We start from the raw sequence: 16,756 nt of genomic DNA, 5'->3' as shown, positions 1-16,756 counted from the left end.
CTCTTCTCTACACGTCCAATTTTGGTACCTTCTGCAAACCTTTTGTCTGTCCCACCTATGGTCACATCGAAATCATTAATATAAGTGACAAAACGCAGTGAACACAGCATTGATCATTGTGACACACCTCTGTCACAAGCCTCTAGTCTGAAAGGCAACCCTGTGCAACCATGTTTTGTCTTCTATTTTCGAGCCAGTTCTGCATCCAAATAACTAGTTCTCCTTGTACCCTGTGTAATCTAAACTTGCTAACTAGTCTACCATGAGGAACCTTGTCAAACACCAAGTCCACAAAGTTTAAACCTACCACGTTGCCCTCAGCAATCCTCTTTGCTAGTTCTTCCAAAAACTCAATCATGTATGCGAAACATGAGTTACCATGCCCAAAACCATGTTAACTATCCCTATTCTGTCCTTGCATTTCCAAATACATGTAAATCCTGTCCCTCAGGATTCCCTCCAACAGCTTGCACATGACTGATGTCAGGCTCACCAATCTATATTTCTCTGATTTTTCCTTACAGCATTTCTTAAATAGTGGCATCATGTTGACCAACCACCAACATACAGTGGGGTTGCCGCACCATAACTGGTTACCTCACTTCACCGGCCTGGGCAGCTCACTGGTGGCTCAGCAACACCTCAAACATGTTTCCACCAATTCTCATGCTGCTGCTGTTGAACTCTCTCACTGCCTGTCATATCCTAATATCTGAAATTCTGTTTTTTTAAAATGAAGTTGTTTTGACCAGCAGCATCTGCCCTGGAATTTCCACTTACACATGTTTAAAAGAACTATCCAAGTCAGGGTCTGGGCTACATTCTTGAAACGTTTGAGGGGGATCTGGCATCGCCCATTACACCGGTCGAAGAAATGTGCAGATTCTGCCACATGTGGGAAAAAGCCTGCTTAAAATCCAAAGCCAAAACGCTGAAAATACTTGGAAATAGAGAGGACTGTAAATGCTGGAGATCAGATTCGAGATTGTGGTGCTTGAAAAGCACAGCTTTCAGGTAGCACTCGAGGAGCAGGAGAACCAACATTTCCAGCAATGGCCCTCCGTCAGGAATTCCTAATGAAGGGCCTCTTCCTCAAAATTCGATTCTCCTGCTCCTCGGATGCTGCCTGACCTGCTGTGCTTTTCCAGCACCCCACTCTCCAGCCGAAAATACCCGACAGTTCGGACAGTCGAGCAGCGTCTGTTGAGATAGAAACAGGGTCAACATTGAAGATGGATGCAGAAAGACACATAGCCTCCCTCAGAAAACACCCCTGTTCTGAAGAAGGGTTATAGACGAAGCGTTGACTTCTCCACCTCCTAATGCTGCCTGCCTTGCTGTGTTCTTCCGGCCTCCTACTTGTCTACTGAAGACGCACAGACAGAAGTTGAGCAATGGAGGTTGCAGTTCCCACTGTCCAATGCGGCCTGGAAACAGCTCTATGGCAGGGTACTGGTAGTGCGCATGCTCCTCAGGAGGCCGGAATATGCTTTTCAGAACCTCCCACGTTGTTCTTCAGGCTGAGGTTTCCCGCCCGCCCAACTCATGAGGCTCACTGCGCATGCTCAGAGTTGAAAACTGAACAGTAAAGAGGGCGGAATACAGCGGGTGGCTCCAACCCTTCTGTCAGAAATCACACGAAATCACAAGCTTTCAAGTGAAGTGAGGAAGTAACAACGCTCCGAAAGTTTTTGATTTTTCAAACAAACAAGTTGGAATATAAAGTGGTGTCGTGTGACTTCTGACCTTCTCCTCTCCAGTCGCACACTGGCGCCTCCACATCAGTCACTGATCCTGATAGACCACCTTTCCACTTCGCTCTCTGGGCGGTCTGAAACCTGTTGACCTTCCAGCTGAAGGAGTTGACCCCGACTGAGTGTTGCAGACTGGCACATTCCAAGGTCCAGGACCACGTGTTGAGGGACACGCTGAAGCTTGGGGCAGCTGCCGCCACAAGGCGCGATGGGGAAAGACCACCGTGTAACATCTGCCTGCCTAAAGAAGAACAGGGGGCTCACGCAGTCATTTGGGCTGTGCTGGCGCCTCAGCTAAAAATGTAATCGTACAGACCTGTAAATAGGAATGATTACTCAGTTTTCAGTATGCAAACAAATGGAATGTTTACATATATATGGTATGTCCAGTTGTACAGATCATTAAAGTATTTTATGAATAAAATATATTTTTGAAAATAAAAAAACCTTGCTACTTGGCCATGTATGTCTGATAGAAATGTCTGTCATTAATCACTTTTAAAAATAACGCAAAACCTGCGAATTCCTGGCTCACCCTCCAAATCAGTTCGCTCTTGTTTCATCTTCAGAAATAGTACTTTGAAAAAAAACCCTTCAAGGTGTGTTGGTGATTCCTGGCTGCAAGTTAGAACGTTTCGCAGCATTATTGTCTGCATAATTAATGCTTTGGTGAAGTGCCTTCCATTATGCATTATCTGAAGCATCGTTGTAATTGGTTTGCTGCGAGGAGCTAACATAGTGATCAGACATGATTTAGCGATATGGTTGAACAGTCCGGGATCCTCCTCCTATTCTCACACAGGTAGGTGGTGGTACATGAGGCTCATACAGTAGTCAGAATTTAAAGGGAAGAATCTAAACCAGCTAGAGCGAGAAGTAGGATAACAGCAGGCTGAAAATCAATGGATGTGAAATTTAACAAACAGAGAACCAGTACCAAGAGTTTGGACTGATGCTACTGGAGGCTGCATATTGTTATGGGCCAGGCCAGATCTCCTCAATATATTTCAGGAAGGTAGCCTTGACCCTAACATTTTCTTATCTTAAAGGCAGATGTGTAGAGGATTAACCAGGAGTGATGCAGCTGATCAAACCACGCAGCTTTAAGTAAAACAGAATTTATTTAAATGCTACCGTTGAAACAGGAATGAAAGAAAACATAATTTAGAATAACTCAACCATTTGAAAACCCAACTGACTCGAGATAGCAACTTAACAAGGAACTGTTCCAATTATCGCAACATCCCATAAATACACCCATTGGCAAAATTCAAACACTGGTTCTTACAAATAGGAGAGATTTCAGAGGGAGAAGCCAGTAAAGAATCACCTGCTGAAGCATGGAAACTTTATTCCACCTTAGAAGCTTCTGCTACAATTACTATCACTTTTCTCTGCTCCAACTAAAGCACAGTTGGAAGAAGAGTATGGGAATTTGGACAATAAGCAGGGAGGAGACAAAAAGATAAGTCCAACACATGGGAGGTTTTTGACAAATTTGGGGAGATGGAAGAAAGATCCAAAGTGTGCTGATGTGATTGGTCCGTTTGGAACGAGGACAAGGGTGGAAGGATGTGTACGATGGTGACGAAACACCCTTTGAATGCACTGCTAGTCATATGGATAGTGAGGATAAGGGATACGCTCTGATGGGTTTGACAGGATTCTTCCTCTATAGGTGCTGTCAGATCGTTTGCATTTTTTCAGCACTTTGTTTCTATATCAGATGTTCAGCAGCTGTGGTACCTTGCTTTAGTGTTGATGTGTCTTTTGCAGAATGAGGAGACAATAAGACGATAAGATGGTGGAGCAGAAGTAGGCCATTCAGCCTGGTGAGTAAGCTCCACAATTCAATGAGGTTATGTTTGATAATCATCAAAAGATAGATTAGGAAATGAAGAGGTGCAACACGTTTTGGGTGCCCTTGTACATCAGTCCCTTAAACTAAACATGCAAGTGCAACAGGTAGTGAAAAAAGCAAAAGAAATGTTGACTTCACAACGGGACTGTTTGACGAACGTGACAGGGATGTCTTGCTGCAAGTTTTCGAGCCTTGGCGAGACCACACCTGGACTATTGAGTTGGACTTTTGGTCTCATTCTTGTATGAGGTATGTTTTGGTGTTGGAGGAAGTATGACATAAGTTTCCCAGATTGACCCCTGCGATGGGAGAACTTTCATTTGAAGACAGACCAGATCATTTCGGGTTATTTTCACTGATGCTTATAGGATTGTAGGGGATCTTATAGTTTTATATCTCGTTTCATGGAATTTTGCTGTTATAAGATTCCAAGAGGGCGAGACAGGGCAAGAATCGGAACGATGTTCCAATGACTGGCTATTCCAGAATCTGAGCTCACAGTCCTAGCACACAGAATTGGCTATTTAAGACTGTGATAATGAAAGGAGTCTTCACCTAACGAGTCTCTGGATTCCGTACCACAAGAAGAGGTTGAGACGACTTGAGTATTGGAAACAGTTAATTACTTTTGGATTGCATAACATTTTGAAAATCGCACTCTCATCAAATGGAATTTTGCAGACTACAGCAAAAAAAAGTATTGAAAGGCACATTTTGAGAGAGATGCAAACGTTTTTTCTTTTCCCAGAGACATATAGACAGATTAAGTGAATGGGCGAAAAAATTGCAAATGGAGTATAATGTGGGAAAATGTCAAGTTGTTCATTTTGGAAGGTAGAACAAAACAACAGAGTTTTATTGAAAGACACTGCAGAAAGCTGGTACACAAAGGGAATTGGTGGCTGCTTATACACAAACAGAGAAAGAGCACACACGCAAATGCTGTAATATGGAAATAAGGAAGGCGAATGGAATTCTGGCCTCTTATTTCAAGCGGGTTGGAGTGCAAGAGTAGGGACGTCTTACTGCAAGTTACAAGCAGCTCGATCTGTGAGAATCGATCTGTGAGCAGTTTTGATCCAGTAATAAAGGAAAGGAAAATTCATAGGACGTAATTCATAGGAGAATCATTTGGATTACCAAAGGAGTGGAAAGACAGACTTATGGTCAAAAATTTAACAGTTTCAGAGTCTGGAGTTGAGAAGAATGAACAGTGATCCAACTGAGACACATTGGATTCATCGGGCCTTGGCAGGGCAAAGGCTGAGAGGATGTTCCCCTCATTGGAGAGTGCTTTGGTTTTTCCTGCCTTCAGTTGAAAATGCAATCAAAAAGCACTTGCAACAGAAATCCTCGATCCCATCCTTGCAATCCTTAAAATTTCTCGTCAGTGGCTAGCAGCTGTCCTGTCTGGAAACCATAGCATCCCACTCCATGGTGTACCCAAAATCTGTCTAACTCAATCTTATAGGCCAAGCCCCATGACCTTCAAGGAAACATGATTCTGCTGTCTAACCACTCTCGCATTGAATAGTAAATTTCTTACCTCTGTTATAAAAAGGATTCAGTTTATTCTGATAATGTGTCCTCTATTCTGAATCACTGTAATTAAGAGGAAACTATCTCCTTTTTTGTTCAACTTTATCTAGTCTCCTCAAGAGCTGACATGTTTCAATGAAATTACCATAGAATCTTCCAGACTCGAATGGAGATGGGCATAACCTTACTTCAACAAGACATTCAACATTCGCAGGAATGTGACAAGTGAATCTTCTCTGAGGGACTTCGAAAGTAGTAATATTTGTTTCCTTGAAATCAGGAGAACAAGGGGCGTATAGTGGCTTGCAGTAGCATTGGTAGTTCAGTGGTAGAATTCTCACCTGCCAAGCGGGAGGCCTGGGTTCGATTCCCGGCCAATGCATTACAGCATTTTGACACGGCACAGTGGTTAGCACTGCTGCCTCACAGCGACAAGGACGCAGGTTCGATTCCTGCCTTGGGTGACTGTCTGTGTGGCGTTTGCACTTTCTCCCCTTGATCTGCTTGGGCTTCCTCCGGATGCTCTGATTTCCACCCACAATGCAAATATATGCAGGTTAGGTGAATTGGTCATGCAAAACTGCCCATAATCAGGGATGAATATAGAGAGTCAGTCTGGGTGGGTTACTCTTCAGAGGGTTGGTATGGACTTGTTGGGCCGAAGGGCCTTTTGCCATACTGTACAGAATCTAATCTAATCTAATTAAATATGCCATTCCTGAAATTACCTTTTGATTATTTCCATGGCACAGACAATGTATTGTGAATGAGATTTCACTGGTTTTCATTGAAGTTCAAGTCTCGAATGGCCTTTAGGACCTCAATCTTGTGGAATCGAAATTTGGTAAGGAGAAGCCAGTGAAATATAGACTAGCGTGCCTGACGTCGGTGGTGGGCAAGTTTTTGGAGGGAATCCTGAGGGAACTGTACATGTATTTGTAAAGGCAAAGACTGGTTAGGGATAGTCAAATGGCTTTGTGCTTGGGAAAGCATGTCTCTCAAACTTGATTAAGTTTTTAAAAGAAGTAACAAAGAAGATTGATGAGGGCAGAGCGGTAGATGTGATCTATATGGACTTCAGTGAGGTGTTCGACAAAGTTCCCCATGGAAGGAAAGTGAGAAAGGTTAAATCTCTTGGAATACAGGGAAAAGTCGCCATTTGGTTACAACACTGTCTCAAAGATAGAAGACAAGGGTGGTAGTGCAGGTTTGTTCTTCAGACTGGAGCCTGTGACCAGTGCCACAATAATCAGTGCTGGGGCCACTACTTCTCAACATTTATGTAAATGACTTGGATGTGGGCATAAGTGGTATAGTTAGTAAGTTTGCTGATGATACCAAAATTGGAGGGGTAGTGCACAATGAAGAAGGTTATCTCAGATTACAACAGGTTGTTGATCAGATGGGCCAATGGGCTGAGAGGTGACAGATGGAGTGTAATTTAGATAAATTTGAGGTGCTGCATTTTGGGAAAGCAAATCTTAGCTGGACTTATACACTTAATGGTAAGGTCCTAGGGAGTGTTTCTGAACAAAGAGACCTTGGAGTGCAGGCTCATAGATCCTTGAAATTGGAGTCGCAGGAAGGTAGGTTGTGAAGAAGGCGTTTGGTATGCTTTCCTTTATTGGTCAGAGTACTGAGTACAGGGGTTGGGAGGTCATGTTGCGGCTGTACAAGACATTGGTTAGGCCAACGTTGGAATATTGCATGCAATTCTGGTTTCCTTGCTATCAGAAAGATGTTGTGAAACTTGAAAGGGTTCAGAAACGATTCACAAGGATATTGTCAGGGTTGGAGGATGTGAGCTACAGAGAGAGGCTGAAGAGGCTAGAGCTGTTTTTTTTTTATTTCCTGGAACGTCGGAGGCTCAGAGGGTGACCTGATACAGCTGCATAAACTCATGAGGGGCCTGTAAAGAATAAATAGACAAAGTCTTTTTCCTGGGGTGTGGGAGTTCAGAACTAGAGGTATAGTTTTAGGGTGAGAGGGGAAGGATATAAAAGAGATCTATGGGGCAACTTTTTCATTCAGAGGGTGGCACGTTTATGGAATTTGTGCCAGAAGAAGTGGTGGAGGCTTGTACAATTGCAACATTTAAAATACATATGAATAGGAAGGGTTTGGAGGGATATGGACCAGGTGCTGACAGATGGGACTAGATTGGGTTGGGGTATCTGGTCGTCACGGATGAGTTGGACTGCAGGGTCTTTTTCCATGCTCTATATCTCTATGACTCCATGACCTTGTCGTTGCTCATGTCGGGCGTGTTTTGGCACGGTTGGATTTTCTTTACAACGAACCTGATGACAGTTTTGATTCTTTCCCAGGGGAAGTGCGGCCTTTCGAAAGGAATCATTCACTACATGACTGCCATGGTATCAGGAGATCTGATTTTCCTTGTCTCAATGTGTTTGTGAGCCAGATCTTGAAGTATCATTTCCCAGGCACCCTTCTGAAACACACTCCTGTGTGCAAACTCAGTGCCTGCCTGCAAGGCAGAGCCTCCAGCTCCCCTTTCAGTTTACCATCGCCTTCACCTTTGACCACTTTGTAGCAATTTGCTGCAAAAAATTAAAGGTGCGGTATTGTGCTGCAAGAACGCCTAAATATCCTTCATGACCACTCTTAACATTATGGTCAACATTCCCTTGTGTTTTCGCTATGAACCTGCTTACATTCTGGACAATGTACAATGGGGCTATTGCACTGTCACCAGTTACGTCACTTCACCGGCTTTGGCAACTCACCGGTTGCTCGCCAACATCTCAAACATATTTCTTCCTATTCCCCTGCTGCTGCTGTTGAACGTTTTCACCACCTGCTCCATCCCAGTGATCAGCAGAGCTCGCCAAACCCTGAAGAGCATGAGAGGTGGTGCTGAGGAGATGGGCAGAGACCCGGAGCAAAAGAGCAGGAAGACCTCCATCGTTCTGCTCTTCATTATCTCGGATGCTTCATTGTTCTGTCATAGGCCATCACTGTCATCTACATCTGTGTCATCTTTACCCACATTACGTCTTTCCAAGTTTCAAGCTCACTCTATGTGGCAATCAGGGCAGCGTTCTTGCTGATGTGCACCAGCTCCTGCACAAACACTTGTATTTATGCACTGAACCACAGGAGATTCAGAAAGGAGGTGAATAATTTGCTGAAATCTCCTTCTGTTCTGCTCAGAAAGCTACAAAAGTAACTTATATTACAGGGGGAGTTGGTTGTGTCGTGATAACTCACTGGTCAGTTATCCAGAACTCAAACAAATATCCTGCGGATTCAGTTTCAAATCCCACCATGGCAAATGATGCATTTTCCATGGAAATAATGCTAGCTTAAAGTTGAGTATGCAGCCAAACATGATTGACACAATGAAAATTAATTGCTTTCAAAAATCGATTGTCATTTCAGAAAGAGATTATAACACTCTTTAGCTGGTTGGTCGGAAATGTGATGTACGATTCACAGCCATGTCGAACTCAGAGGATTAAGATTGAGTCTTAAATGCCCTCTGTGAATAACGCCAACCTTGCAAGGGATGCCCGCTTTCTCAATGACCAAAATAAAATGTTCCATTTTTAATCTAGTGATTGACATTACACAGTGTCTTTTGTGATGATGCTGCTCCCTTAACAAGGTTATGTTGTCCTTGGTATTAATTTTCAAAAAGGATGGTAAAAGGCAGAGATTCCAATTTATCTGGGTTTAGGCCACTTTGATTGTAGCTTATCGATAAGACCTAAGTCTATAATCAGGGATAGGGCTTTCAGATTCTTTATTTTATAAATTGTCAATGCAGGTGGAATGACCAGTTGTCCCAGTTCAGGGTGTTTTTAATATCTGGTTCAGTTTTGAGTTTTAGTACACAGGCTGGTTGGAATTGATGGTCAAATACAAGTTGCTGGGAGAAAAGTGTTCCTTGGTCGACAGATGTCGTTCTCCAACATCTGTCCTGTCAGAACCTGTGTTTGAACTTAACTATTTTCCAGGGGTTATTTTTATATGTTTGTTGGAGAAAAAATGAACTGTTCCTTTGTTAAGTTGTGGACTGATCGTGTCGGTTGGCTTTTAAAATTGGTGCTAATTCGAATTCTACTCACTTTTGCTTGTGAATCATTCGTTGGTGTGCAAATAAATTCTGCTTTACTTGAAGCCAAGTGGTTTGACCAGGTGCATCATGCCTGGAATATCCAACATACATCTGCCTAAAGCATATGGAAAAGTTAGAATCTGGGCTACCTTTGTGAAATGTTTTGAGGGGTCTGGTCTGGCCCATAACGATTTTCATTCTGAATTGAAGTGACTGAATTCATAGAGGCAGTTAGAATGCTGAAAGTTTGAAGCAGAGTGGATAATAATAATGATTACGTAGATATCCACTCTTTGTGGAACTACTAAAGATGAGATGGAAGTACTACTGTATGAAAACACTGCAACATTGTGAAACTACTGTCTGTTTTGGCACGGTTATTGATGAAAGCAGCGATCAGGCAATTATTGAACAATGGACTGAGGCTATGACATGGAGAATTCTTGACCCATTGACAGTGAAGGAATGGCAATATATCTCAAGGTCAGAATGATGTATGGTTTGAATGTGAACCCACGGTGTTGGTGTGTCATTGTGTCTGCTGTCCCTTGTCCGTCTAAATGGGAGACATCACAGGCTGGGAAGGTGCTATGTCTTGGTAAGTTGTTGCAGTGCAAATTGTGTAGGGTACACATTACGTTGGTAGAAGGAGTGAATGTTTAATTTTCTAGATGGTGCATCAATACTTTCCACTTCTCAGCACAAGCCTGAATGTTGTCCAGATTTTGTTACGTATGAACATGTGGTGGCAGACGGATTTAAGGTCATACATTTAAGTGCCACAGGCTTTGAGAGGACTTGCAGGGTTAATGGCTGGAACTGGCGATTGATGTGGAATAGAGTGACCTATGGGTCCAGGTACATGGTATCTTCAAATTTGCACCATCGGGAGACTGGATGATGAAGGATACTTTTCAAGGAGCTATGAATCTGCACTGTAAGGTCTCTTTGTTCAGAAACACTTCCTTGAACCTTGAGTATTTGAGTTGAGACATTTTGTTGCGGCTGAACAGGTCATTATTATGGGCAGATTTGGAGTCCTGAATACAATTTGGTTAGCCCTGCTATTGGTAATATGTTATTAAACTGGAATTGGTGCGGAAGGAAAAACGTGTTGCAATTATTTTGCACTTTGGTGAGATCACATCTGGAATATTAAGTGAAGTTTTGGTTTCCTTATCTAATGAGGGATTTTTGGCAATGTAGGAAGGAAAATGAGAATTTACCAGACAGACTCCTGAGATGGCAGTACTGACCTATGAAGACATACTTGATATTTCCACGGAGGTTAACAAGAATGACGGAGCATGTTATACCTATATAATTCACTAAAACTATACATTAAACTCAAAAGTTCTAAAATGACTAGATAGGGCAAGAATAAGAAGAATTTCCCAATTAGAGAGTTATGAACCTGTGGTCACCCTCTGTGTGCACAGAATAGGACATTGAGGAGTGAGATGAAGAGAAGACCCTTCCCCTAGAGTGTTGAGCCTCTGGAAATTTCTGCCACAGGAAGAGGGTGAGATTAACACATTCAATGTTTTCAAGATTGAGTTAGTTTTGGATTACATTTTAGATTACATCCAATGTAAAAACAGGCCCTTCGGCCCAACAAGCCCTCCAAAGAGCAACCCATTTCCTTTTACACTACGGGCAATTCACCTCACCTGCACATCTTTGGACTGTGGGAGAGAACCGGAGGAAACCCACGCAGACACGGGGAGAATGTGCCTCTACATGGACAGTTGCCCGAGGCAGGAATTTAGCACTCGTCTCTAGCACTGCGAGGCAGCAGCGCTAAACACTGTGCCACCGTGCCACTCACAAAATTAGTTCTTAGGGCTGAAGGGAGCCAAGGGTTTCAGGAGACAGTAAGAAAGATAAACTGCCTTGGATGAAAGACTGAATCCCAGCATTCAAAATAATCACTAATGTAATGTGGAGAACTCCAGTATCACTGAATGTTTCAAATGAAACAGATGTCAACAAAAAAAAATGAAAAGATTTGTATTTACTGAAGAACACAATATGAAATGAATAGAATTGTAATGAAACCAAAATCCAACATGAATTCACATGCAAATCGTGGTCAACATAATTATGTTAACACATTAAAGAACAGATATGGCAGTGATTGACGTAACACATTTACCGGACAGGCCACTCAGCATGAGACACACAGCTTCCGGCGATAAAATCCTGCTCACCTACGTCCAGTACAATACTAGGTCCCATCTTTGAGCATTTAGAATTTGAGGATTTAGCCACTATTTCTCATTTGAGAGCAGGTCCCAAGCAAGCCAGTCCCAGCTGCCCCAAACAGGCATAATTTTCTGCAAAATGACGGCTTGCTGTCGAACGTCCTCAGCACTGTTCATGAAAATGTTAAATGTTCTGGTTCCAGCAGAGTCACTTTTCCCTGACACTTCAGTAACAGCCCTATACAATGAATGTTTGTGAAGTCAACATTTCGGGGGGGTGGGGGGAACACGAATCTGTGGCAATCACCTTATTGCTCCTCATCTTTGCTACTTCTCCTTTTCCCAGCAGACTCTAGGTCTTTCCGTTTTAAACTATGGGATGACTCCTGGACTGTCACTGCATCCCTGATGTTTTCTGATCATTTCAGGTGCTCTGGATTTGAGGAATGAAGAAAGTCGACCTCCTTTGAAACAAAAGACACAAAACCTTCATTCTTCTGAATCATTTTGTCAGTGGTTGAGGAAGAATGTGCCCTGCATAATACTCTTACGCATTACATATCCATTTCGTTTCCAGATTCGCTTTATCTGAGGATTACTTTGACATTCCCAGCTCTTCAATCAATGTCCCAATCAAAGTCCAGCAATGAGCTTTTGTATGTCTAACATTATTTCAACGGATGTGTTATTTACTTTTTATCGTTCTAAGTTCAGGGCTTTCAGATTTATGGCTTTTGCACCCTTCCACTTGCTCCTTAAAACTCGTTCCATCCCCATATATTCTGTCTCTCAAATCTCTTTGTAAAATCCCACACGACCAAGTCCCCAGTTGTAACGGTCAGTGTGACACATTATAGGCATCTACCAAAACTGCTAGTTCTTTGTTCTTTGATAGTTGATTTGATAATTGACAAAAGACACACAGTGAGGATGTTTTCTTCGTGTGGGGCAATGTGGATTGAGAGGTCTCTGTTTTAGGTTAAGTGGTAGGAGATTTAAAACTAAGATGTGCGGAATTTCCTTCCCACAAGGGGTCATAAATCATTGAAATATGTGTTATATCCTGGGGCACTGAGAAAATTTAAGGAGATGGTAGACAGAATTTTTCATTAATAGTGGGTCAAAGGATTACAGTTTTACTGGTTCCTGAGACAAAATACATAATTCTTTAAAATGTTGGCATGATTTTTTTTCCCAGAAGTTCTAAATTTCAACACAGTTCGGATTCCTTACAGAAATTTAAATTTTTTTTTTGCAAATTGCAATGATTACAGGAATCTTCAAGGGACTTCTGTATCATTGAGGAAAGTCTTGTGGGAAAATAATGTACATTGACGTAAATTCACACGACTCTCAGTGTAAATCATAGAAATCATGTTGTGAAGATCTTTCTGATAGAAAATGAAAATATTTCTTAAGAATGTTTCTTCATTTTTCACTGAATTCAGTAACTATGGGAGCAAGAGAAGGATAAGATTAGAAAGATGCAATTTGAAGGCTAATGTGGCCCAGTTGTTAGATTTCTCTCTCTGGGTTAAAAGACCATGCTTTAACACTTGCATTCTCCAGAACCGATTTGTAGCAGAGGTTGATTTTAAAATGGTGACAGTTCATTACTTGAATCTACCTCCTGGATTACCTTACGTTCTACACCCATTAAGGTCAGGCCGAGGCAATTTGAGTCACCATTTCAAAATTCAGAATTCTAATGCCTGACTGACTCTGGCTTTGTTTCTCTCGGGATCACATAGATCACTGTAAATGCTTCTCAATGATAGGAGGCAGAATCATACAGTCATAGAGATGCACAGCACTGAAACTGTCCCTTCAGTCCAACTCATCCATGCCGACCAGGTATCCTAAACTAATCTTATCGCATTTGGTAGCACATGACACATATCCCTCGAAGCCTTTTCTATTCATATACCCACTCACTTGCCTTTTAAATGATTGAATTGTACCATAGTCCACTATTTCCTGTCAAATTGTTCCATACATGCACCATTCTCTGTGTGAAATGTTAGCCCTTAGGTACCATTTAGTTCCTCTAATTCTTGACTTGCCTCTCTCACGTACAAGACCTTGTCAATTTACCCTGTCTATGCCACTCATGATTTTATTAACTTCTGTAAGATCACTCTCAGCCTCCGATGCTCCAGGGAAAACACCATCAGCCTATTAATCATCTCCTCATAGCTCAAACCCTCCAACCCTGGCTACATCCTTGTCAATCTTTTCTGAACTCTTTCAAATTTCACAACATACATCCAATAGGAGGAAGACCACAATTGCATACAATGTTCTGGAAGTAGCCTAATCCACGTCCTAGTCCGTTGCAACATGACCTTTCAATTCCTAAACTCAGTGCTCTGACCAAAAAAGGAAATCATACCAAACACCTTCTTCACCATCCTGTCTACCTTCGACTTCACATTCAAGGAAATATGAACCTGCACTCCAAGTCCTCTTTGTTCAGCAACATCCCCAAGACCCTACCCGAAAGTATGTAGCTCCTGACCTTATTTACCTTTCCAAAGTGTTGCATCTCACATTTATCTAAATTGAACTCCATCTGCCACTCCTCAGTCCATTGGCCAATATGATCAAGATGTACTCTGACGTAACCTTCTTCGCTGTCCCCTACACCTCCAATTTTGGTGTCATCTGCAAACCTCTTCTCTGTCCTACCTGTGGTCACATCCAAATCATTTATATAAATGATTCTTGTGACACACCACTGATCACTGGCGTACAGTCTAAAAGGCAACCCTCTACAACCATCCTTTGTCTTCTACTTTCGAGTTTCTGTATCCAAATGGCTAGTTCTCCTTGTACTCCATGTGATCTAAACTTGCTAACCAGTCTACCATGTGGAACCTTGTCAAATACCAGGTCCATAAAGATTACTTCCACCACTGTCATCAAGTCTCTTTGCTACGTTTTCAAAAAAACTCAATCAAGATTATGAGACATGATTTAACGTTCACAAAACCATGTTAACTATCTGTATTAAGTCCTTGTACTTCCAAATACATGTAAATCCTGTCCCTCAGGATACCCTTCAACAACTTGCAAACCTCCGATGTCAGGCTCACCAAGCTTTATTTCCCTGGATTTTCCTTACAATTTCTCTTAAGTAATGGCACCATGTTCGCCAACCTCTACTCTTCCTGCACCTCACCTGTGACTATCAATGATACATCAGAAACAGTCCCAGCAATCATTTCTCTCGATTCACACAGCTTTCTCCGGAACACCTGACCAGCTCCTGGGGATTTACCCATATTTTTTGCGTTTTAAGACATCCAGCACCTCCTCCTCTCTAATATTTCTATTTGTCGATGTCTAGTTCCTCACACTGATGCAAATACTAAATACTGATGCAAAATACTTGTTTGGTATCTGCCCCAACTCCTGCACTAGCACGCAATGGCTTCCTTGCTGATTTTTGAGGTCTCTTATTCTCTCCCTAGTTACCCCTTTGTCATTAAATGTATTTATAAAATCCATTTGAATTCTCTTTAACCCTCTTTGCCAAAGCTACCTCATGTCCCCTTTTTGTCCTCTTGATTTGCTCTACTGCCTTGATAATCCTCTGAGGATTCACTTGATCTCTGCTGTGTATACCTGACATATGCTTTGTTCTTTTTCTTAACCAAAACCTTCATTTCTCTAGTCGTCCAGCATTCCCTGCACTTACCAGCCTTGCATTTCCCCCAAACAGGATCATACAGTCTCTGGATTCTCGTTATCTTATTTCTGAAGGCTTCCCATTTTCCAGCCATTACTTTACCTGCAAACATCTACACCCAATGAACTTTTGAAAGTTCTTGCCTATTACCATCAAAATTTGCCTTTCTCCAATTAAGAACCTTCACGTTTATAACCAGTCTATCCTTTTCTATCACTATTTTAATACTCATAGAATTATGGTCGCTGGCCCCAAAGTGTTCCCCCACTGACACCTCAATCACCTGCCCTGCCTTATTTCCCAAGAGAAGGTCACGTTTGCATGTTCTCTCGTGGGTACATTCACATACTGAATCAGAAAAGTTTCGAAACACACCTAATAAATTCCTCTCCATCTAAATCCTCATCACGGTGGCAATCTCAGTCAATGTTTAGAAAGTAATCATCCTCTACCACAATTACTCTGTTATTATTACAGATAGTTGAGATCTCCTTACAAATTTGTTTCTCAATTTCCCACTGACTATTGGAAAGTCGATAGTAATGTCCGAATAATGTGATCATCCATTTCTTATTTCTCAGATCCATTCAAATAAGAATCCTGAACGTATTCCCAGGAATATCCCGCCTAAGTATAGCCATAATGTCATTTCTTTTCAAAAACACCTCGTCTTTTGCCACTTCCACGCACACCACCACCCATGTCACCCACTTCCCCAAACCCATTTCTATCTTTGCTTTCGCATTTTTTATTTGGAAAATGTAGCTACCAGTCCTGTCTACCTGTTCGCCAAATCTCTGCAATTGCTTTGAAATCCGAGGCCCATGTTTCTAACAATGCTCTAGTTCATCTGCCTTCCCTGTTTAATCTCTTGCTTTGAAATAAATGCAGTTAATTTCAGTACTACCTTTCTTTGCTTTATTTCTGCCTGCGCATATAGTTTGACTTGCTCATTTTCCCAACTCTACCAATCTCAGAATGATGTCTTTCCTCACTATCTCCCCCCACCACACACCTCATCTTACTAGTTTAAAGTCCTCCTGAGTAGCTCTTGCAATCTCCCCGCCAACATATCGTTCCCTTCCAATTCAGGCACAATTAATTATTCTTTTATAGTTTCCAATTATCCACTGTGAACTCTTCTCCCCTGCACCAGCTTCTCAGCCACGCATTCATCTGATCTGGGGTCCTATTCCTATCCTCACTCGCTAACATCACCAGATGTAATCCAGGTATTACTAACCACAAGGATCTCCATTTTCAATTCCTGCCGAACATCTTACATTCTCCCTTCAGAATCTCATTCTTTTCCATTCCTATGTGGTTGGTTCCAATGTGTACAATGACCTCCTGCTCGTCCCTCTCCCCTTTGAGAACATTTTCCCCTCTCTTTGAGATATCCTTGATCCTGGCACCAGGTAGGTAACATACCATTCTGACTTCTCACTGCTAGCCACAGAAACGTCGGTCTCCGCCTCTGACTAGAACGTCTCCTATCACAATGGATCGCTTGGAACCTTACCTATCACTCATTCCATGACAGCCCGTCTTGGTACCAGGAACATGGTTGTTTGTGCTACATTCCTCTGAGAGTCCATCACCTCATACATTTTCCAAAACAGCATG

At 42.2% G+C, this 16,756-nt stretch overlaps 1 non-coding gene across 1 annotated transcript; it reads left to right on the top strand.

Moving 5' to 3' along the window:
• The first annotated feature begins 5,465 nt into the window (after positions 1-5,465).
• On the top strand, positions 5,466-5,536 carry trnag-gcc (transfer RNA glycine (anticodon GCC)). The gene has a single exon. It is a non-coding gene; the product is annotated as a tRNA-Gly (tRNA).
• The last annotated feature ends 11,220 nt before the right edge of the window (positions 5,537-16,756 follow it).

This window comes from Chiloscyllium punctatum, chromosome 30, assembly GCF_047496795.1.
Source record: "Chiloscyllium punctatum isolate Juve2018m chromosome 30, sChiPun1.3, whole genome shotgun sequence".
In the NCBI taxonomy this organism is placed as follows: Eukaryota; Metazoa; Chordata; class Chondrichthyes; order Orectolobiformes; family Hemiscylliidae; genus Chiloscyllium; species Chiloscyllium punctatum.
This window is presented reverse-complemented; position numbering and strand designations above follow the sequence as displayed.